The sequence below is a fragment of the Taudactylus pleione genome, unplaced genomic scaffold, assembly GCF_031769625.1.
Source record: "Taudactylus pleione unplaced genomic scaffold, aTauple2 ptg000386l, whole genome shotgun sequence".
Lineage (NCBI taxonomy): Eukaryota > Metazoa > Chordata > Amphibia > Anura > Myobatrachidae > Taudactylus > Taudactylus pleione.
In genome coordinates, this window is record NW_028284787.1 from 12,953,958 (window position 1) to 12,969,574 (window position 15,617).

General features: G+C 39.8%; 1 pseudogene; it reads right to left on the minus strand.

The window, feature by feature from the left end:
- Positions 1–3,511: 3,511 nt before the first annotated feature.
- Positions 3,512–3,630, minus strand: LOC148507744 (5S ribosomal RNA; annotated as a pseudogene).
- Positions 3,631–15,617: the final 11,987 nt, after the last annotated feature.

Below are 15,617 nucleotides of genomic sequence, written 5' to 3' on the forward strand. Positions count from 1 at the left end.
CACCACCTTAACAGAATTTTTGGGAAATTCATGTTATCGTTGTTGTAGCTATAATTAAAGACACTAATTACCCATATAATTATGGTGACTCTAGCTATTATTTTCTAGGAGGTGCTAGTTAAATGTTAAGTAGAATCTGATTGGTTTCTATGGGCAACATCACTTCTAAAACTCACTTCTAAAAATTCTCACTTTAGTAACTTTACCCCTAAGAATTATTTTGTACATCTTGTTCTTCACTGTTGTTCTAATTACAAATGTGTCAAAAACATGAATGAGATACATCTGTAATATACTATGACCTAGACAGTTAGTTAGTTAATTCTCTAATGTTATTCCAATAACAGATATTTAAACCAATTCTCCTAACATACTGAAAAAACAAATAGTTCCTCCAACATAATAAAAGAATGTGCCTGAAAAATTTAATAAATCAGAAAAAAGACAATAGACATGGATACAAACTCATCCCAAAACTATATATGAGATTAAAAATCAAGCTCAATGGTTTCATTTAATCCATCTGGATATAAGGTGTGTAGAGCATGTATCCAGTATGATTGTCTCATGCATAATGTTTTATATATATCACCACCTCTCAGTGAAATGGGGATTTGCTCTATAATGATCGCAGTCAAAACTTCTGAATTCCCTGCATGTACTTGTGCAAAATGGCATGGTACGCTATGTTTAGTAATATTATTGCCGATATTACGACGATGTTCTAAAAACCTAATTTTAAACTTACAAGTGGTTCGTCCAACATATTGTAATTTGCATGGACAAGATAACACATATATTACAAAATCGGTCTCACAATTCACAAAATAATTAATTGGAAATTTTCCTCCTACATTTGATGAACAAAACTGTGTGCCAAGATGGCCAAAGATGTGATGCAGCCTTTGGGCAGTGGAGGCAGCCTTGAGGGCTGGTGAGTCTCTTTAAGAAAATGTGAACAAGGCGCTGAGATGCTACCAATGTTGCCGAGTTGACACTGGCATCGGTGCACTGGATTGCGCACTTGGGCTGATGAGATGCTACCAATGTCACCGGGTTGACACTGGCATTGATGTGACAGATTGCGCACTTGAGATGCTGAGATGTGAACAGTGTCACCGGTGTCAAAGCCGGATGGTTGGCTGAGACCTAAATTGTAAAATTAATATCTGAAGATGCCATGTTTGCGTTGTCTGCATGATGCCATCTGGCGCAGTCGGTATAATATCATTGTGCACGGTGCTATTTTAGTAATGTGTACATCTGCCATGTTACTGCACACTGTTAAAAATATATATAATAAATGTGCATGGATACAAATATATAAATATATTTTTAAAGACTTCATATATTCAGTGATGGCAGACATGTCTTGTGGACATGTTTGTGACAAATAATTAAGAATACACAAAGATACTCTGAGTGTTTACTTCACATATAGAAACAGTATGTCTGTGGCAATTGAAGTATAACACATACACCGATATGCTCAGTGAGAGTGGATTTAGAAACAATTGTCAGACATTTAGCTACCATTAGAAATTGTAGGCCTTGTGACCCATGCTTATGTGGTTAAGAGGGACTGACAATTGTATTCTGAATAAACATAGGAAAGCCTTTTGTTAAAATTATCACACTGTTTGCTAAGGCTTGCTCCATCTATGAACAGGACAAACTCCATTGTCTATAATTTTTTTTAGCTAAGACAGAAGTGATATTGATAGTAGCCAGTGACTGTTTGAAGCTATATATATATAGATATACATATATATTAGAACCGATAGTCTAGGCACCTGGTGCTTCCTGGTATATTTTACTGAAAGAGTCAAATAGTGTTCAAAGGTGTTCCAATATGTCCATTAAAAAAGTGAACACCACACTTCTCCGTAAATAAGAGATGGCTACTTTTCCTTCAGAGTGCTGGTTTGAGCAAAACAGCTAGGTAGACCTGAAAAAGTAGGAGAGAAGGAAAGGTGCCTAATAGTGTAATATATTTAGTGAGCGTATGGTGAACATACAACAAATAATTATTATGTGCGTACCAGATGTTTTCTTGGTAATAATAAGTTAGTATTTTCCAATAAAGTGATCCAGTGTTAGCACAGAGTGAAAAAAAGGTTTTAAATGATGTGCAGAATATCTATAAATAGCTAATCAATATGGATGTTGACCTCTTCCTAGAGGTTCAGTTAATATAGAGAACCAAACCACAATGAAGAATGATAATATAAATATTTAATAGGGACAGCAGGGTATACTCTACCCAACAAAGAAAAAAAAATTGACAATAAAAAAGGGGGAAAAATTGAGACAAAAGGGGGAGCAGCAATGCAATAGATAAAAGTGCTAAAAAATATTCTTAAAAAATTCCATAAGACTTAGCTGAGTACAAAAGTCCGGTAAAGTGCTGGGGCAAACACTTAGTATGGCAGTCCATTTAGTCCATATATTGGAGGGTGGAGGAGGTCCTAATGCATTTCATCTATTTTAGACTTCTTCAAGGGGAGCAGGAGATGTGAGACAAGACTCCAACATGACCCATATTTATATGGGTATAGGAAATATTAAATTAATTGGATGATTTGGCTCCATGTGACCGGCAACCGGAAGTGTTTCTCCGGAGGTACCGTTTACATGTAGTTCAAACTATTGTTTCAGCAAAGATGGCTGAGTACTCATAATGCAGACCTTTTCAAGTTCCTAACAGCTGTGTCTATGGTTAGGCCGGAGACAGATCCTGCTATGGCCCGCTCGTGGAATGCATTTCCGGATGTGACGTCATCCTCGGCCTTATCACGCAGGAAGTCATGTGTGTGATGACACGCACGTGAACCGCAAATGCTAGGCGGACATTTCCTGGTTAGCCGCGTATCTCCTTAGCGGCGGTTACCAGGGACGCTTATTGCAGAGAACAATAGCGAGTGCATTAGTTTACCTGCATTAGTTTACCTAAAATTTACAATTACTAAATATACTTTACTCAGTCCCTACAGAATTATTAATCCATGCTGCATATACAAAAGGAAATAAATAAAGGTAATTAATTATGTAGAAGAGACACTTTTGGCACACAGATATTAACATCGAAAATAGTGCATACACATATTAATACATAATGAGGAATCCCCCATCAAAGGAGGGAAGGGAAATGCAATTTTTGATTGACAAAATATCTGAAAATAGCGTGTACATATTCTACTACTGCTGTTTCTATGTTTGTTATCTCTATGCTTTTTTGTTATCTACTTAGTATCAATTAAAAATGCATATACTTAGAGAAAATACATACAAAAATAGATATCTAAACCCTTAGAATACTTTCCACATGATCTAGAGAATTTATAACATAAGAATACACATAAATTCGCATTTTAGCGGTATAATGCTCTTCTTTATTGTCTCCATTCTATACTATGCTTTTTGTTGTAATTTATTAGCTGAGTTTAGTACGAGATTGATTCCCATAAGAAAAAACAGTATTTTCCTTCGCATATCCGATTACTCTTTGGTATACCTGCTGCTCCTGGTATTCTTGGGTGGTCTTCCATCCCAGTACTAGCCAGGCCCAACACTGTATAGCTTCCAAGATCAGACGGGATTGGACACTTTCAGTGTGGTATAGCCGTAGGTATCTTAATATTATATCATGCATCTCGGAACACCTTTGACTTTTCATAGAAATGGGGCAATCTCGTAGCTCTCATTTAAACCATGTGGAGACAATGTATTGAGCTTGTATATCCAGTACATTTCCCATTGAGACAATTTCCTGGTTATCGGTCAGTATCGGTCGGTATACCCTCTCTCTAAAAACTTGTCCTACATGACTTCAAGCTGGTAAATCCCTTCCTCTCTATTCCTTGCAATTCTCAGTGCCCGTAAGAACTGAGAAAAGAGGAGAGCATTTACAGTACAGTGGAAGTTCACCTCTTTTGACTGTTCAAGAGACTTTAACTTGACTCCTTATTATTATTTTACCTGATATCCAGAATTAAAATACCACGTTTTTGAGATTAAATATCCTTGTATTTCATTTCATATACAAACATAGGGGTTTCTCTAGAGCACATTTATTATCTTGTCCTGTATTACTGTTAGAAGGATAGACACCCTTCTCCATAAGTGCAGCCCACCCCGCCCACATATCTATCTTATAGTACTCAGTCCAGTGCACAACAGATCAATCTGTTTAATTAAATAATTGTTACAATCCACTTTTTTTTGGAATGTCATAGTATGGATTTGATTACCTATGATTTCTACTGTGATGTCTAAAAAAACAATCCTATTGTGGTGATGAGTGAGCGTGAAAGATAAATTAAAATAGTTGTGATTTAAGTGATAGACAAACTTGGTGATAGAAAGATCATCCCCCTTCCAAACAAAAAACAAATCATCTATATAATGTGCATAGAGGACCAGGTTCATGCCAAATGGGCCATTCCAGATGTATTCATCCTCAAATGCGCCCATGTAGATGTTAGCATAATTTGGCATGAACCGGGACCCCATCGCAGTGCCATGAACCTGTAAATAGAAAACGTGATCAAATAAAAAATAATTGTGCGTGAGAATGAAGTGAATACAAGAACCTAAAAATTTGTGCTGTTCCGCCGATATTTTGGGATCTTCTAAGCTTTTTATTACCATCTGTATACCTAATTTATGTGGTATATAGGTATAGAGTGATGAAACATCACAGGTTAACAGATGGTAATCCTACTGCCATTGTACATCTGACAGCAATTTAAAAAACTGCATTAAGTCTTTGATGAGATCTCAGCGCAAACTTGAAGGAATTGGTCCAAATAGTATAACAAATTGGCAGTGAGGGAACCTGCACCAGAAATAATAGGAAGCCCAGGTGGATTGTGCAGTGACTTGTGAATTTTGGGTAAATGATAATACGTGGGAGTAATAGGATGTGTAGGAAAAAGAAAGGTAAATATATCTTTAGTGATAAAACTTTTATCTATTGCTCCTTGTAAAAGTATTAGAAGTTCATTTTGGTATGTCTTCATGGGATCACTAGCTAGGGTGGTAAAGAACTTAGGATCAGATAGTTGCTTGATCGCCTCTGCCAAATAGTCTGAGGTATTCTGTACCACCACTCCACCACCTTTGTCGGCAGTTATTGTTTGATCTTTTTGTAATTCTTTCAGTGCTGCTCCTTCTTTAAATTTTAAGTTATTAGTATATATTAGATCTGTCTCTGCTTTAGTACAAAGTAATTCAAACTCTCTTAATGTATTGTGGTAGAAGGTCTCAATGGGGGCGCTTTATACTGTAAAGGAAAAAATTGGGATTTATTCTTACATTTAGCAGCTATAGTATCACTATGTGACCTAGCTATATCAAAAACTGGAAGTGGTGTCTCTGATTGTGTACCACCTTTTTTTATTAAGATAATCAGTTCATTTAATGGAATAGCATCCTCTTCACTCAATACTAGGATAGCTGTTGATATTACAGAGTCTACTAGAATAGTTGTTCCTTCTATTTTACGTTTAACCAAATTTTTTTTCTGTCATTGCTGTCTTTTAGGAATCTATTCCTTTACAGATGTATACTGTATGCCTCTCAGACCAGAGGATTCCAACACAGAGAGTGGACTTACATTAGAGCTCAGGATTGTGGACACATTATAAGAAATGGACTTTACTAGCAGTTCCGCATTTCATCCCTATGTGTTCACAGGTGCTCCTATATCCACGTATTCTCTGATATTATTATTGATACTGTGATCATTTATAGCTGTGTGAAATACATACACGTTCTTAATTATTCACTGGAGTTTTAATAAATATATTTTCTTGCTTTTTCATTCAATGTTCCATTGTGCTTCATATACTGTACAGACTCAGGTGCACACAGATATACAAGTGTTGCATATCATATTAATGAGCACAGTCTGCTAGTGCTTCATAGTTGCATTGCGACTTAAGGAGACTACACACATGGCAATTTTTTACACGATTTGCCCGATTTTTGACAAATCGTAATAACAAATCATGTAAAATATGCCCAATCTGGGACACAATGCACTGGATGTACGATAGATCTTAAGTCAGATTGTAAATTTTTTACTTCAAATCGTGGTCACGAGCTGCCTGGGAAGTATCAATTCCTGTCTGTCTATACCTTCTAACAATCGATTCCTGCCTATACCTTCTAGACAATATTCATTCCTATACCTTCTAAAATTGTCGCTATTCAGCATTATGAGTCGCACAAGAAATAAATGCTTTCAGACTTTGAGTGTGGTTCCAAAGCACAAAAAGATATTATTCAATATAAAAACAGATGGTTACACGCTGTGATGTAATTACAATTAGCGCAATTAAATCATATAGACCAAAGGTACAGTTGTTACATACGCACGCGCTCTGGGCCCAGATACTGGCATCAGCAATAGAAATCTCCGTCAACAGCACAGCAAGAAGACTCTCGACTGGGGTCAGAGAGCGCACATATACACTTAAAGGGATAGGCAATACAATAGAACAGATTGGCATGATTCCATTGGTTCTCCTTCATGGTTACAGGATAGTTCATAGGTCAATTCGTATGGACACGTCAGCCTCCAACAGCCCTTTGTGTCCTATTTCCCGCTGCATGTTAATCTAAGCTGGTAACATTACAGAGTACATTTTAATGTTCTAACCCTCTATAGTCCATAATTTTCAGACGCATGTTGTGATCTTCTCACCGATGATACCGGAAATTTGTTGAGACACAGTGGATCAGTACAACACCAAACATGGTCTACTTATCATGTCCTAAACCTTAGTTATCAAATAACCTTTATTTCACAATATTAATCATTACTGAATAAACCTTGAATATTACACTTTAATGTTGAGGAACCTTTTGTGTAAGTGTGCAGTGTGTAAGTATTGGGGAATTGGGAAAAGACGCCAGTTAGCACTGTGCAACTATGTGTTTTGTGGAGTACATCATGGTACGTGTTTTGCAGGGTTAATCATTTTATATGTTTTAGTGACTGTCTGTATTGGTATGGTGAGGACTTTTAACTTCTTTCTATTGCGTGGGAATCGCACAACACTAAATAATAGCATCACCGTATGTACTTATAACGGCATGATTCTCTAAAAAGCCGCTGGGCGACCAGTCGGCCTCTCGTTGCCATTCGCAAAATGGCGTCACCCCGATCTAATTTTAAACCGATCCTGTCTCAGCCAATTATCCGGCTTCAACAGTCCACCCTTTCATAGCAAACAACATGCTATCATACTCTAATTTTAAAATTACTTTAGGCTTACATTATGACATATTATTTAATGATAATTTATGGGATGGCACAAGGTGGTTCTTAAACCATCAATAATGGGTCTCTAGGAGGGGACATAAAACTACCCTTATACGCACTCAGCGGATCTTGGAAGATCATGGGAAAAATGTGGGGATGCACCAATCCTATAAAGGAAGTTTTTTTGGGGGAATAGGGACTTACATTATTTAAAATAACATTTTAATAACACATTTTATGCATGTCTAAATATTATACATTATATGATGGTATTTCATAGTTCAGGGTTGTAATGCAGTTCTACATTTACCTCAGTATTCCTATCATTACTACTGACCACCATCATTATTTCATTCCTTTGATTCACTTTATCTTTACATTTTCCACATTTCAACAAAGTAGGAACACACCTGACACATATGCCAATTACTATGATGACAACCAGTATGAGGATCAGGAGTTTACCTATGCTTGCAATCATTTACTGGACCCACTCTCCTAGACCTGAGAACCATTTCACTGGGTTCGACCATGAAACCCATTCCTCCACCTTCTCCTCTACTTCAGCCACTGAAGCATTATGGTTCTTCTGAAATTCCCATTTTACCTGCAGAATTTTATCCATCTTCCGGTCTATCACCTCCTTGGGATCGCTGGTATCATTTGTAATGTAAGTGCAACACTTTACTCCAAATTGGGTGGCCAAAGTTACGCAATACCCCCCAGTGACAGCTGTTAAATAATTTAACACTAGTCTATGTTGCACGAGTTCTTTCTTGTAAGCTTGCAACTCCCTACCTGTATACCTGAATGTGTCATCATACACCTCGGTGATATTATCTATTAATCTAGCAAGATCTTGATTATACCTAATATTTAGTGTACCCCGAGCGATCCTAGTGGGATCTAATGCTACCAAAACTTGAAAGCCAGTTGTCTCACTAATTAACTGTATGGCTTTATGCACGTCACCAGATATATTTATTTTGTCTCTGTGTTCATACTGTGTGTGAAGATATGGTGATGGTGTGTTTTTATTAATACAAAGCATTTCACCATGTGTAAGGGTCATAACTTCAGGAACTACTCTTCCCAAATAACACAAAAACCTTCAGAACTTGGAGAGAGCCACTTATAAGCTTTCCTTCCACATATAAAATATACATCATCGGGAAGACATAAGGAATAGTGAACATAAATAACCCACACATTTCCCTAGCAAGTGATCCTACTTCAGGTTCTCCCATTTGACTCATACAAGCTTCTCGTTGTAATATCTTGGCACAATACCCTTCTGGTACCCTACCAATCATTTCTTTGGTGGAACTTATAGCCTGATTCAGAGCTGCTTGCTCTGACAGAGCGCTCGCTCTGAATCAGGGCCGGGCTTTTTTTTTTGGAGCGGCCTCTTGACCGCTCGCATAGCTGTGGGTAATCACCCACAGCTATAGCGAGCGGCCATCATGATGGTTGCGATGGTCAAGACCATTGCGACCATCAGGCTTGCGATGAGACCCTTGTGGTAGGATCTCGTTCATCACAAGCCCCAGAGCTTTTGGCTCTAACAGAGCCAGAAGCTCTCCACTGACATCACTCCTGATGTCAGTGGGGCCTGCCCCAAATGTCAAGCGTTCCCTCGGGAATGCCTCCATTTGGGCAGCCACCCCCCTGGCCCGTCCACCGACGGGGGCGAACTGTCACTCAACATCGACAGCTTGCCCCCTTTGGGGCGAGACCCAGAGTGATGGATTGCCCATCGCTAGCCGGGTCTCATGCATGCGCACGATGAAGCTGGCTTCGTCGTGCGCATGAGCTGTGGGCCACCATCGACCCGGTTGCGAGCGCTTGCGACCGAGTCTGAATCAGGCCCTTAGTGTATATTTACACTGGAAGTGTCTTCCACTTGAGCTACTGTAATTGTGCGTAACAATTCATAATTCATAGGCTCATGATCAGCTCTTAGTGAGAATGTCATCGTCTGATTATTCCCAGTCACCTCCCAACTTCCTGGTTCATTGCAGTTGGTGATGTTAAAACATAAAAGTGATTTATCTACTTGGTACTGGTGGAGTTTAAAATGAGGGGGTTTTGATTTAAGAAATTTTCCATCTAGTGCATGCCCTCTTTGTGATTCTAAAATTTCAGAGACATTTAATGGGAATGGCACTAATCCTACATTATGCTGTCCTTGGGGCACGTGAGAGCACACCCAACAGTCGGTTTGGTTTAAAATTTTGCCCACCATGGTGTGATAATCCTCTAAAGGATACCCACCCCAATACTGATTACACTTGGGTTGACATTGTTGGATGCATCTCTCATCAATTACGAACCTACAGAACTCACACATACAATAATCCTCAGATGATAGACCTTCACACTGTCTCTGAGTATCCAAAATAGCAGATCTCTTAACAATTACTGTACTAAGAATGGTCAAACACTCCCCTGATTGGCATAGCACTCCTCCTCTCGACTCCACTCCATCAATGCTACCATTAGCTCCCATCAAATAAACCAGGATGATGGAAACTCTGGAAGAGAATACAAAAATTAACACAGCAGACCTGTCCATTGCCGTAGCAAGGACCTACAAATTTCTTTAGTTCAGATATCTCACTGCAACCATTTAACTCTCCCAGAACAAGCTCGCGATCGACAGGTCCACATTATCTGCCTTGTCTCCGCCTTGTTTCTCCACGGGTTGGTAGACCTTCTTACAGTGAGTGGAATGGACCCAGGTATCTCTCTCTGCCACCTTCAAAGATGTGGTACTTGTCAGCAACACCTGATATAGACCTTCCCACCAATCAGTCAAACAACCTGAACACAAGAAATTTCTGATCATAACAAATTCTCCAGGTTCAACATCATGAAAGTTTGTTTCAGGCATATCATGGGACAACAATTTCAGTTTCTGCTGTTGCTTTTTACTCATTGATATAAGATACCTTACAGTTACCTCGTTGTTACCTTTCAAATCTTCCTGCGGAATTATAATCAAATGAGGTTGTCTACCAAACAGTATTTCAAAAGGGGACAGATTTAGAGGGGGTCTAGGAGTGGTCCTTATGCTATGTAGGACCAACGGTAGTGCTTCTGGCCATCCTAGTCCAGTCTCCGACATGATTTTACTCAATTTGTTTTTAATAGTTCCGTTCATTCTCTCCACCTTGGCACTGGCTTGTGGTCGGTAGGGGGTATGAAGTTGACTATTAATACCCATCAGCTTACACATATTTTGGAAAACATCACCTGTGAAATAAGTTTAGGGATACCGTATCTGCATTCAAACTCTTGAACAATTTTCTTGGCAGTAAACGCAGCAGTATTAGTGGCAGTTGGGTATGCCTCAACCCAATTAGAAAACACATCCGTGCACACTAATACATTCCTGCTGGGTGGTAATTGGATGAAATCAAATTTTATTACCTGGAAAGTTCCGTCAGTCGGAGGAATGTGAGATGGCTCAGTAGGGATCGTTTTCCTAATGTTTTTCCTCAAGCAGGTCAGACAGGACATTGCTCTCTTTTCCACTTGCGAAGAAAAACCCGGTGCGCACCAGTATGCTCTCACCAACTTGCACATACCTTGCTTTCCCAAATGAGTCAGACCATGCACTGGCTCAGCCAGGCTTGGGTAGTATACCTTGGGAGCCACTGGCTTACCTTGTCTGTCTCTCCAGAGTACAGAGGACTCTTGCCCACATCCCTTGGTCTTCCAGACTGCCTTTTCCTGAATGGAACACAAATTTTGCATATCAATTAATTTCAGCATATCAATTGTTTGAAAAGTCATCATTTGTTCAGTTGGTACTTTCATTTTTAACCCTGCTGCCCATTTTGCAGCTTTGTCTGCCCTGTTGTTGCCCAGTGACACCGGATCATCCTCACATGTATGGGCTTTACACTTTATTACTGCCACTGCCTTTGGAAATTGGATTGATGTTAGTAGTCCTTTTATATGTCTGGAATGTGCTATTGGTGTGCCTGCTGCTGTCATAAACTTTCTCAGATGCCATAGGGCACCAAAATCATGTACTACCCCGAAGGCATACCTAGAGTCAGTGTAGATATTAGCAGATTTACCTTCTGCTAATTCCAACGCTCTCTTTAGTGCCACCAGTTCTGACACTTGGGCCGAGTGTGGTGGGCCTACAGGTTCGGCTTCTATGATGTCTTCGTCATTTACCACAGCATAACCTGTACATAACTCTCCAGTGTCAGTTTGTCTATGACAACTCCCATCCATGTAAATGTCACATCTACATTTTCTAAAGGTGTATCCCGTATGTCAGGTCTTGCAGTAAAGGTTTGATTTAGATATTCCATACAATCATGTGCATCAATATACCTGCAGAACTCACCTGTCGCCAGTGGCTCACCTCTCTGCACCCTTTGTGCATCATGTTGCATATATGGTAAAAACATAGCTGGATTTAACATACTGCACCTTTTGATGGTGATGTTTGCAGGTGCTAGTAAACAGAGATTAAAAAAATTCTAAACAAACATTGGAAAATACTGTTAAAAGATGAAACACTCAGATCCATCCTTCCATCAAGACCGTCAATAGTTTATAGGAAAGCCCCGGACATCACAAAGCAACTGGTTCACAACCACATCAAATCAGAAGATCCACAACAAACATCAATCATTACGACACGAAGAACGAAAGGCTTTTTTCATTGTTGAAAATGCAAAAATTGTCTTACTATGGGTAATGAAACAACCAAACCAACAGTAATTTTCACCTCAAATATAACAAAGACAACCTTTCAAATTAAACAATTCATAACATGTGAAACAAAAGGGGTCATCTATGTTTTAGAGTGCCCCTGTGGTAAACAGTACGTTGGAAAGACAATAAGGCAATTTAGTCAGAGAATTGGAGAGCACAGGAGAAACATTCTAAATGGTTTCGAGATGCACAGTGTTTCTCAGCATTTCAAACAATGGCATAACCAAGATCCGAGTCAGCTCACATTTCAAGCAATTGAGAAAGTAAAATCCAATTGGCGAGGAGACCACAATTAAAAAATTAGCAAAGCAGAAATAAAATGGATAATGACTCTGGACACATTACAACCGAATGGTCTCAACATAGACCTAGAGATACAAAATATACTATAAAAAACATAATCTGCTACATGATTCCATATAGAATTTAGAGTTGTTTGTTATATTCCGCAATATATACAACATAACCGAAACATCAACCATTCACAATCAGTTTAAGTGAACATGTACCCATACAGATTAACTGAAGATAGGAATAAAAAGAGAGTCACTAGATAAAGAATATAGGAATATGAGTACTTGGCATATCTAGTATTAATAAATAACTATAATTATATACCATTTGAAACTAATAAAATCATAATATATGCGCTAAACCTAACTAGCAGCTTAGAAGGGTAAGATATATAGAAGATATATCATGTTGGAGACATGCAAATTTATTGCATCACCAACACTGCACACAGGCAAATATAGAATATAGATAGTTGGGTATTAATAATATCCAAAAGGTATCCCCTTAATGACCTATATAATATTCGCACGAAGAGATATATCAGTCTGTGAGTATATTTAAAAATCTCAACCTCATAATCGGATTTGAATGACATATGTTAAGACAGAGAATTATTATTTCATTATATATATCGAAGTTAGAATATCAGTAATACTATATCCCCTAGTATGTAAAACAATACCTATTGTGTCACCCTCATGATTCCATCACAATCGCCACACCTCTGGAGAATACAATCAATTACATGGAATGATCAATTAAAGGATTTATAAGAGGCCAAAAGAGACCAAGATGATACACCTTGACAAAGGCTAGACAAAGCCGAAACACGTTGGTGTACTGACACCATACTAGCAGTAGAAGAGACCCAGCACTGCACTGCAGAATTAAGCATTTAATCCCGGACGGAAGACCAGGACAGCGCGCTGACACGCTGACAAACGAACACTTGAGCCACGGCCCGACCAAGCAGCAGGTGCATAATCAGCACACTGACAGCCAAGCATCACAGCAGGACCACGGACAACACGGCAAACGGAGCAGGTCTCACCACAATCACCACCTGAAGGAACACGCCGCACCAGGAGAGAACTACGTTTCAGGAAGCCGTAGACAGAAGCTCCACTCCCGGACTTCAGCGGCAGAACTCCAGCGGTGACCATCCTGATCCGTGACGCCAAAGGAGAGACCGGAGTCTCTGCAGCCAAGGAAGGGTAAGTCACCCACGGGGCTAACAACGGCCGGACCCCAGCGGCTTTAATAACTTTCAAATTAGCCATTATTCCACTACTTCAGCAAAAACCATCCCGGGTCCCCATACAGGACAATTTTTTGGTCCAAGTATATTGGACAGCATCGGGACATCATACAGACCCATCCCTCCCCCCCAATACCCCCATTACCCACACATAGCACTATTGTATTTGTCTATCACATATTCCCACACATTCACCCATCCCAATGTCAGTTTGTGTTGTACACGAACTGTGATGTTTTATGTGGATGTCTTAAAATTGCTCAGTGCAAGCAGGAGATTTTATAGTATCAAATATATGTTCTGTAACAATTAGCTAACATTCTGATATAAATATTTAATCAAGTATTTGTTAACAGTTTATTTATATCCTGTATATAGCTTAGAATTGTCACTTTACTTACCTGCCAATAGACACTGTAGGTGTCTGATAAACAGTTTATATTAACTTTTGATAGTGGTAACATATATTGATAAATAAATATTTTTAAAGAAACAAAAGATCAACATCTATTCATTTATTTAGACTAATATATTACATACAGGTTGAGCGCTGAGGTATTAATATCAAAATCAAAGATCCAGGTGCTAGTAAGGCCAGTTCCCATTTTGTGAACCTAGCTGAGGAGACATGTCTGGTTTGGGCAGAGTTTAGCAAAGCAGATACAACATGGGGAGTATAGACAATCATACCATGGCCTAATACCACATCCTCACTCTTACTGACCAATAGAGCAGTTGCTGCTACACTTCTTAAACATGTTGGGAGTGATCTTGCCACAGTGTCCAATTGTGCACTGTAGTATGCTATGGGCCTACTGGCATCACCAAGTTTTTGTGTGAGGACACCTGCTACACAACCATCAGCTTCCATACAATACAAATCAAAAGATTTTTCATAATCAGGTATTCCCAATGCAGGTGCTCTTGTCGGACTATCCTTAAGATTAAGGAAAGCCTGCTCTGATTCCTCTGTGTGTATGACACAAACGGGCTTTGAGGAAAAGACTAAGGAGCTCATTCAGAGTCGGTCGTGAGCACTGAGCGCTCACAACCGACTCAATGTTGCCCCACAACGCATGCGCACAACGGTGCCAGCTCCGTCGTGCGCATGCGTGAGGCCCGGCTAATGATGGGTGCTCCATCGTTACGGGTCTCATAGCAGATGGGGCGAGCTGTCGATGTTGAGTGACAGCTCGCCCCGTTTGCTGGGTGGGCTGGGGGCGTGGTGGGCCAAATGAAGGCATTCCAGTTGGAACACTTGTCATTTGGGGCAGCTCCACTGACATCATTGATGATGTCAGTGGGGAACTTCCTGCTCAAACAGAGTAGGAAGCTCCCTGGGGCTTACAAGTGCCCAGACCCTACACTAGGGTCTGGCCGCAAGCCCCGATGGTCATGATGGTCTTGACCATAGCGACCATCACCCATGTCGGTCGTTAGAGCTGTGGGTGTTAACCCACAGCTTAACGATCAACAAGGAGGCGGTTGTTCAGGATGCAAGCGGCCGCCCTGATTCAGAGCGACTGCTTGCATCTAACAACTGCCTCTGAATGAGGCCCTAAGCCCTGTAATGTCAAGGCCAAAATAGAAAAACTTGGGATCCACATTCTGCAGTATCCACACATTCCCAAGACGGTACGAATTTGCTGTTGGTTCTGCGGCAGTGTCATGTTCTGTATGGCCTGGATTCTGTTATTTGTGAGATGTCGTAACCCCTGAGTTAGGCAGTGTCCCAAATATTAAACCCTGGACTGGCATGGCTGTAGTTTGTCCATAGCAACCTTGTGTCCTGTTTGCGAGAGATGAGCAACAAAAGTTTAGTATCATTTAAACATGACAAAAACGAATCAGAACATAACAATAAATTGTCCACATATTGTATTAGAACAGAGCCATTGGCTGGTTGAAAATATTGTAAACAGTCGTGTAAGGGCTGGAAGAAGATACTGGGGCTGTCTATGAAACCCTGGGGCAATCGTGTCCATGTGTATTGTACACCCATGTATGTAAAGGTGAATAGGTCTTGACACTCAGGATGAAGAGGTACAGAAAAGA